The sequence below is a fragment of the Danio aesculapii genome, chromosome 15 (genome assembly GCF_903798145.1).
Source record: "Danio aesculapii chromosome 15, fDanAes4.1, whole genome shotgun sequence".
Taxonomy (NCBI): Eukaryota; Metazoa; Chordata; class Actinopteri; order Cypriniformes; family Danionidae; genus Danio; species Danio aesculapii.
Window position 1 is genome coordinate 1,246,487 of NC_079449.1, and position 8,380 is coordinate 1,254,866.

Consider the following 8,380-nt stretch of genomic DNA (forward strand, 5'->3'; position numbering starts at 1 on the left):
TCAATTTGGTGGTTGGGGAAAACCGCACTCCTACGTCACGCTGCCGTGGGCCTCAGAATCACTGAGATTTAGATTCTATTTCAATGTCAGGAAATTTTTAAAAAGAGACTTGTTGGGTTTATATCACTCCAACATGACAGTGGACACACAGTTCTGTCCAAATCACTTACTAAAGATGATTTTCATCATAGGTGCCCTTTAAATATATGTACTAGAACGTTTTTCTAACAATATAAGCAATATTCAGACACAATATTTGTAAATCTGTGAAAAATATAAGCTAAATAAAAATAAACACACCAAAAAAAATGTATTGAAGCTTTTTCCTTGGAAAAATATGTGAAAAATAAATAAATAAGTTTTAAATAAATAAATTACCTGGATTATATTAAAATATTCTATATTATATCAGCAAACCAGTTAATAAACATTCTTAGCTGAATTTAATCATTTTAGCTTTATACAAGGCGACGCAGTGGCGTAGTATAGCACTGTCGCCTCACAGCATAAAGGTCGCTGGTTTGAGCCTCGGCTGGGTCAGTTGGTGTTTCTGTGTGGAGTTTGCATGTTCTCCCCATTCGTGTGGGTTTCCTCCGGGTGCTTTGGTTTCCCCCGCAGTCCAAAGACATGCGGTGCAGGTGAATTGGGTAGGCTAAATTGTCCGTAGTGAATGAGTGTGTATGAATGTTTCCCAGAGATGGATTGCGGCTGGAAGGGCATCCGCTGTGTGAAACATGTGATTGGATAAGTTGGCGGTTCATTCCGCTGTGGCGACCCAAGATTGATAAAGGGACTAAGCCGAAAAGAACATGAATGAATGAATGAATGAATAGCTTTATTCAAAAAGCTCAAGAAATGGGGCTTGAAATAAAATGAAAACTAAAATAAACTCTCGTTTTGCAAAGATCTTCTTTAATAATCTCATTTTACTCAATTTTTCTTAGTACATAATTATGTAAAATCTGTTTAAAAAAGTTATTATGCACAGATTTAATGTGGAACAGCACAAACACTCATTCATTTTCTTTTCGGCTTAGTCCCTTTATTAGTCTTGGGTCGCCACAGCGAAATGAACCGCCAACTTATTCAGCATATGTTTTTACACAGCAGATGCCCTTCCAGCTGCAACCCATCACTGGGAAACATCCATACACACTTATTTACACACATACACTACGGGCAATTTAGCTTACCCAATTCCCCTGTGCCACATGTCTTTGGACCTGTGGGGGAAACCGGAACACTGGGAGGAAACCCACGCGAACACAGGGAGAACATGCAAACTCCACACTGAAATGCCAACAGATCCAGCCGAGGCTCGAACCAGCGACCTTCTTGCTGTGAGGTGACAACACTACCTACTGCGCCGCCAAGCACAAACATTTAAACTCAATTTATACATGTCAAAGTTCATTGACGTCAGTCCTTTTGTTTATCAGGGGTCGCCACAGCGGAATGAAACACCCATACACACTCATTCACACACACACACACACACACACACACACACTACGACCAATTTAGTTGATCAATTCCCCTATAGCGCATGTGTTTGGACTGTGGGGGAAACCGGAGCACCTGGAAAAAACCCACACCAACACAGGGAGAACATGCAAACTCCACACTGAAATGCCACCTGACCCAGCTGAGGCTCGAAGCAGCGACCTTCTTGCTGTGAGGCGACCGAGCCACCGTGCCGCCTGTATTTAAAAGTTTTTCTTTAAAAATCTACTTCAATGTTTAGTCCAGCATGCAAAATCAGTGAAAGAAATATCTGCTAAATGAAAAATAAACCTACCAAAAACCCAGACTTCAGTACAATAAATGCTGCAGTGCTAAAATGCAAGCCTCGTCCAACTTCTGTCCTAAAGAAATGACGTCATGTCTAAAGCCAGCTCCACACATGAAGCAATCGCACGTTTCCCAGCAGCTTCTATAATAACTCCAGGCTGGAGGTCAGCGGGAGTCAATCGCCTGCAATTTCACACAATTTACAGCCCAAACGCAGCAGACTCAGGCTTTACTCATCTTACTGCTCACAGCGTTCTCCTTTATTAACCAGTGCTGGGTTAAACTCTCATTCATTCATTCATTCATTCATGTATTCATTTATTTATGTATTTATTTATTTATTTACTTGTTTATTTATGTATTTATTTATTTACTTACTTATTTACTTATTTATTTACATATTTACTTGTTTATTTATTTATTTATGTATTTATTTATTTACTTACATATTTACTTGTTTATTTATTTATTTATGTATTTATTTATTTACTTATTTATTTATTTACTTGTTTATTTATTTATTTATTTATGTATTTATTTATTTACTTATTTATTTATGTATTTATTTCTTTCTTTACTTATTTATTTACATATTTACTTGTTTATTTATTTATTTATTTATGTATTTATTTATTTACTTATTTATTTACTTATTTATTTATTTATGTATTTATTTATTTACTTATTTATTTACTTATTTATTTATTTATTTACTTATTTATTTACATATTTACTTGTTTATTTATTTATGTATTTATTTATTTATTTATTTATTTATTTATTTATTTATGTATTTCTTTACTTACTTATTTATTTACATATTTACTTGTTTATTTATTTATTTATTTATGTATTTATTTATTTATGTATTTATTTATTTATTTACTTATTTATTTATTTATTTACTTATTTATTTATTTACTTATTTATTTATTTACTTACTTATTTACTTACTTATTTACTTATTTATTTATTTATTTATTTACTTATTTATTTATGTATTTATTTATTTATGTATTTATTTATTTACTTATTTGTTTTATTTATTTATTTACTTATTTATTTATGTATTTATTTATTTATGTTTGTCTGTTTGTATTTATTGTCCAAAAACAGAAAATTGTCTTTGGCTCAAATCAACACAACAAATTATTAATAGTGTCATACATACGACAGGATAAAAACACAATCACACTGCCGAAAATGCTCACAAATGAACAATTCTCTGTATTCTGTGATGTTTATTTTATTATTATTATAATTATTTCTGCTTTTTGAATTGCATTATGGGATCTTGATCATTCCTCCAACAACTTCTGATGTTAAAAAGTTAAAAAAGTGACTTTCTGTGCATGTGTGATAGTTTGCAGTGCTATATTGTCTGTGTTGGTGTTGTATATTACTGTACAATAGAGGTGTGAACCTACACTGTTCTCATGGTTCGGTTACGATTATCATGCCATTGATTTGGTTCAATTCGATATTTCGGTGCATCAGGGTGCATTGACGATGCTTTCCATACACAGTGTTGTATTTTTCTACACAGCGGATGCCTTTCCAGCTGCAACCCAGTACTGGGAAACACCCATACACACTCATTAACACATACACTACAGCCGATTTAGTTCATCAGTTCACCTATAGCGCATGTGTTTGGACAATGGGGGAAACTGGAGCGCCCGGAAAAAAACCCACACCAACACGGGGAGAACATGCAAACTCCACACAGAAACGCCAACTGAACCATATCGCATTTACAGAGCTATTATTTTCCGTCTGACCTATAAGATTAATCTAATAAAGCAAAAAAGATTTGTAAAAATACTTTAAATGTCATAAAATATGTTTGGGTTTGTCCATATTTGACCCTATATTGGGTAAATATAACCCAGCATTTTAAGAGTACAAATGGTTCGCTTCCAGACTGGATCATTTTTTGATGTTTTTTTATATATGAGTCAGTGTGTGTGTGTGTGTGTGAGAGAGAGAGAGAGAGCGAGAGAGAGAAAGTGTGTGTGTGTGTGTGTGTGTGTGTGTGTGTGTGTGTGTGTGTGACTCATTCCAGTTGTCTGACTTAATTTTCTCAGTCTTCTGTGTCAAGAGGAGAAACTCAAGAGTATGGAATGTCCAGTCTGACTAAATTAGAAATATAGAGGCTAAGTACTCAGGCCTGTATGGGTAAAATCTATGGTTAAAATCTACGGCATACTTCTTACCCTAAAGACCTGTACATGAATAAATGAGAAATAAATAAATAAATACATTTGAAAATATGTAAAAGTGGAATTAAATAAATGTATAAATAAATAAAAAAGTAATAATTGTTTAAAGAGCCCATATTATGGGTTTTTGAAAATGCCCTTCCATGTAGTGTGTAACACAGCTCTAAGTGAAGTGAAATATCCAGCTCAGGCTTAAATCTGTAAGTGTACAGTGTTTAAAACTATTGATTCATCTATAAAAGAGTCGACTCATAGTGCTTCAAACGAGTCGTCTTGATAACGAGTCATTAGGTGTTTCGTGATGACGCAGCCACGAAACACAAGCCTCGCCAGTAGTTACGCGCGCAAACCAGGGAGATTTGAAACCTGCGGCCCCGCCCACTAACACAGAAAAAACACTAGACACACACATACAGACGCCGCCGGTCGAATGAAGTCACGCTGTGCTCAGATAGATAATATTAACAGTCTCTACCCAAAGATGAGTTGTGAACTGTGAAGAGTCAGTGGTTGAGGTTTATTCACTAGTGTAAGTACGTGTGATTAAAATTGTTGCCTCATTTACTCTAGCTTGCAAATTATGTATTTATTGTGTTTTGTTACTTGTTAACCTGGTACAGTACACGCGGTTACTCTTTATATTCTCTTATCGCATGTAAGCCACGTTAAAAACGCGACGCGTGCCGCTTTGTTTACGGATTTAACGTTAAAGGCTTTTGTGAGCTCGCGTTCCACTGCCGTTTGTCGTTGCTATGGCCATCGGAAGCTAGGAGACAGGAGACTCGTGTCGATCTCCCTAGACCAATCGCAGCAGGCTGTCATCGGTCCAATCAGCGCAGATTAGCTTCGCGCTGAGGAGGGGTTTGGGAACAAATGAATCGCTGAACGATTCATATGAAAGTCGCTGGGATAATTAGGTAAAAATAAATGCAGATTATAAGACCATCAAAGTGTTTTTTGACCTTGCATGCATATTAGACTGTTGTTGGAGACCCTTACAACCTAAATATGACCCTATTTCATGTATAATATGGGCTCTTTAAATGAATGCGTGTGAAAATAAATAAATAAATGCATGCAAACAATTTTAATGTAAAAGTAAAGAATCTGGCGGCATGGTGGCGCAGTGGGTAGCGCTGTTGCCTCACAGCAAGGTTACTGGTTTGAGCCCCGGCTGGGTCAGTTGGCATTTTTGTGGAGTTTGCATGTTCTCCCCATTTTGGCGTGGGTCTCCTCCAGGTGCTCCGGTTTCCCCCACAGTCCAAACACATGCGCTATTCAGCTTAATAAAGGGACTAAGCTTAAAAGAAAATGAATGAATGAATGAATAAAGAATTGGTGTAGAAATTGTGTTTTATTATTGTAGTTATATATGTTTGCATAATATTTCTATACTTATAAATTATGTTATTATTATAATTATTATTATAAGTTACATTTTCCAAATTAAACATGCTTAAAAACAACAGATTGAGTTAGAAATCAATGACAGTATTTATTCTTTATCTATGAAATATGTGTTATTGCAAAATTTTATTTTGATATATATTATTAATTTTATATATAATTTGCTAAATCTACCTGTTAACTAAAGAATGTAAAGTTATTAAAAGTATTATTAGTAAAAAGTGTGCATATTTAATAAAGCTATTATTAATGTAAGGAATATGAATAGTTAAAATAGTTTAATATCTATTGTTTATCAGCTGAGATTTAAAAGGGATTTTAAGTAGCATTGAGTCAAGTAATTAAATTAATTATTCTGTTTTAGTCCACTTATAGTTCAGTGTTGTGCACAATATGTTATATTTATAAAACAGACATGCATCTGATGTTTGGTGAGTGTTTAGCACTTCTCTTCATCAGCAGAGCGGTTTGTGTTCATTCTGTCACACACTGAAACCATTGGGAATGTTTGAAAAGCGCCACCTTGTGGACAAAAGAGTAATAAAACCCACAGGAGCTCTGGAAGCATTAAAGAATTGTTATTTATTTCCAGATATACTTAGCTCATTCATTATTTTTATACATTATTATTATATTCATTCATTCATTCATTCACTCATTTTCTTTTCGGCTTAGTCCCTTTAATTACAGTTTTTGTCAGTGTCTTTGGTGCATTTCTCACAACACTATCTACATTTGCACAACAGTTAATGCATTTCTCTAAACAGTCAGTCATCTGTGCACATCACAGTAGCAGTTTCTCATTCCTTCCAACAAATAGCGAACGCTTTTGGACATGCATCATCTGCTTTCATACGACTCTCTGCTGTTTATAACATTATCATCTGCTTATGTCATGTCAGTCAAAATAAACTAAACTTGTGAATGCTGAATAGTCACCCCATATTAAACTAACAGTCCTCATTTCATTACTGGAGTCATTACATACACAAATGTTGAACCAGCTGTCAAACTCTGTAATCTAATTTTATTAAAAAATTAATCTTTGTTTCCTGAAAACATCTTCTAAATGAACCATTTGATGAATGATTTACAGAGCGGTGTATGTTGTAGGTTCAGTTCCAATATGTATTATTATTGTCTACAGTTGTGCACAGCTCTACCCAAAGAGAGTCTATGTGTGTTGTAAATAAGGCTGTGTTTATTCTTCTGCACAATGCTGTCAATACATTAGAATTGCAAAGAGCAAATGCAGTAAACATGTGAAACATACATATTCAGTGTCTTGTACTCAGATATACCTCACTAAATACAGTGACGTCTAACTTTACTGTAGTTTTCAAATGGCTGTGCTAATAGTATATAGTGCTGTCTTCAGCATTTTCAGGAAGTGTCACCTAAATCTGACTTTACTGCATTGGAAATGTACAGAGTAAACTGTGATAATGAACACATGACAGTCATTTGACCATCTTGTTCATAAACAATGGTGTCAGGACTCTTCATCTTGATGACACTGACACTTTCATTGACATCAATACTTGCTTTTGAGGAATGAGCTCTCCATTTTGGGCAAGTGACACACTTTTGCAGGTTATCAGCTTTTATATATATATATAATGAATAAAAATAAAGCAAGAGAAGTGAGGCATTGTAATACACAACCAGGCGAAAGTTTTAAAACAATAAAGATTTTAAGTCTCTTCAGCTTATCAAGCCTGCGTTTATTTGATTCAATGTGCAGTAAAAAAAGGACAAATTTGTAAAATACTTGAAATTGTTAAATACTTCAAATACTTTAAACGGTTTTCCATAAAATACATTTTAAAATTTATTGCATTCCTGTTATTCTTTTCAGAAATCATAATAATATGCTGATTTGCTGCTCAATAAACATTAGTTATTGTCATTATTATTAATAAATAAAATATAAATAATAATAATATTTATAAACAGTGTAATTCTTTTCAGAAATAATTATAATATGCTGATTTGCTGCTCAATAGACATTTATTATTATTATTATTAAAATAATAAATATATAAATAATAATAATTATTATTATTATTATTATTATGAACAGTAGTATTTTTTCAGAAATCATTATAATATGCTGATTTGCTGCTCAATAGACATTTATTATTATTATTATTAAAATAATAATAATAATAATAATAATTATTATTAATATTATTATTATTATGAACAGTAGTATTTTTTCAGAAATCATTATAATATGCTGATTTGCTGCTCAATAGACATTTATTATTATTAAAATAATAAATATATAAATAATAATAATAATAATAATAATTATTATTATTATTATTATGAACAGTAGTATTTTTTCAGAAATCATTATAATATGCTGATTTGCTGCTCAATAGACATTTATTATTATTATTATTAAAATAATAAATATATAAATAATAATAATAATAATAATAATAATTATTATTATTATTATTATTATTATTATTATGAACAGAAGTATTTTTTCAGAAATCATTATAATATGCTGAATTGCTGCTCAATAAACATTTGTTGATGTTATTTTTATTATTAGTATTATAATTAATAATACATGAAATATGAATAATAACAATATTTATGAACAGTTGTTTTTTTTCAGAAATCATTATAATATGCTGATTTGCTGCTCAATAAACGTTTATTATTATTAATAATAATAATATTTATGAACAGTTGTATTTTTTCAGAAATCATTATATGCAGATTTGCTGCTCAATAAACATTTATTATTATTAATAATAATATTTATGAACAGTAGTATTTTTTCAGAAATCATTATAATATGCTGATTTGCTGCTCAATAGACATTTATTATTATTAATAATAATATTTATGAACAGTAGTATTTTTTCAGAAATCATTATAATATGCTGATTTGCTGCTCAATAAACATTTATTATTAATAATAATAATATTTATGATCAGCA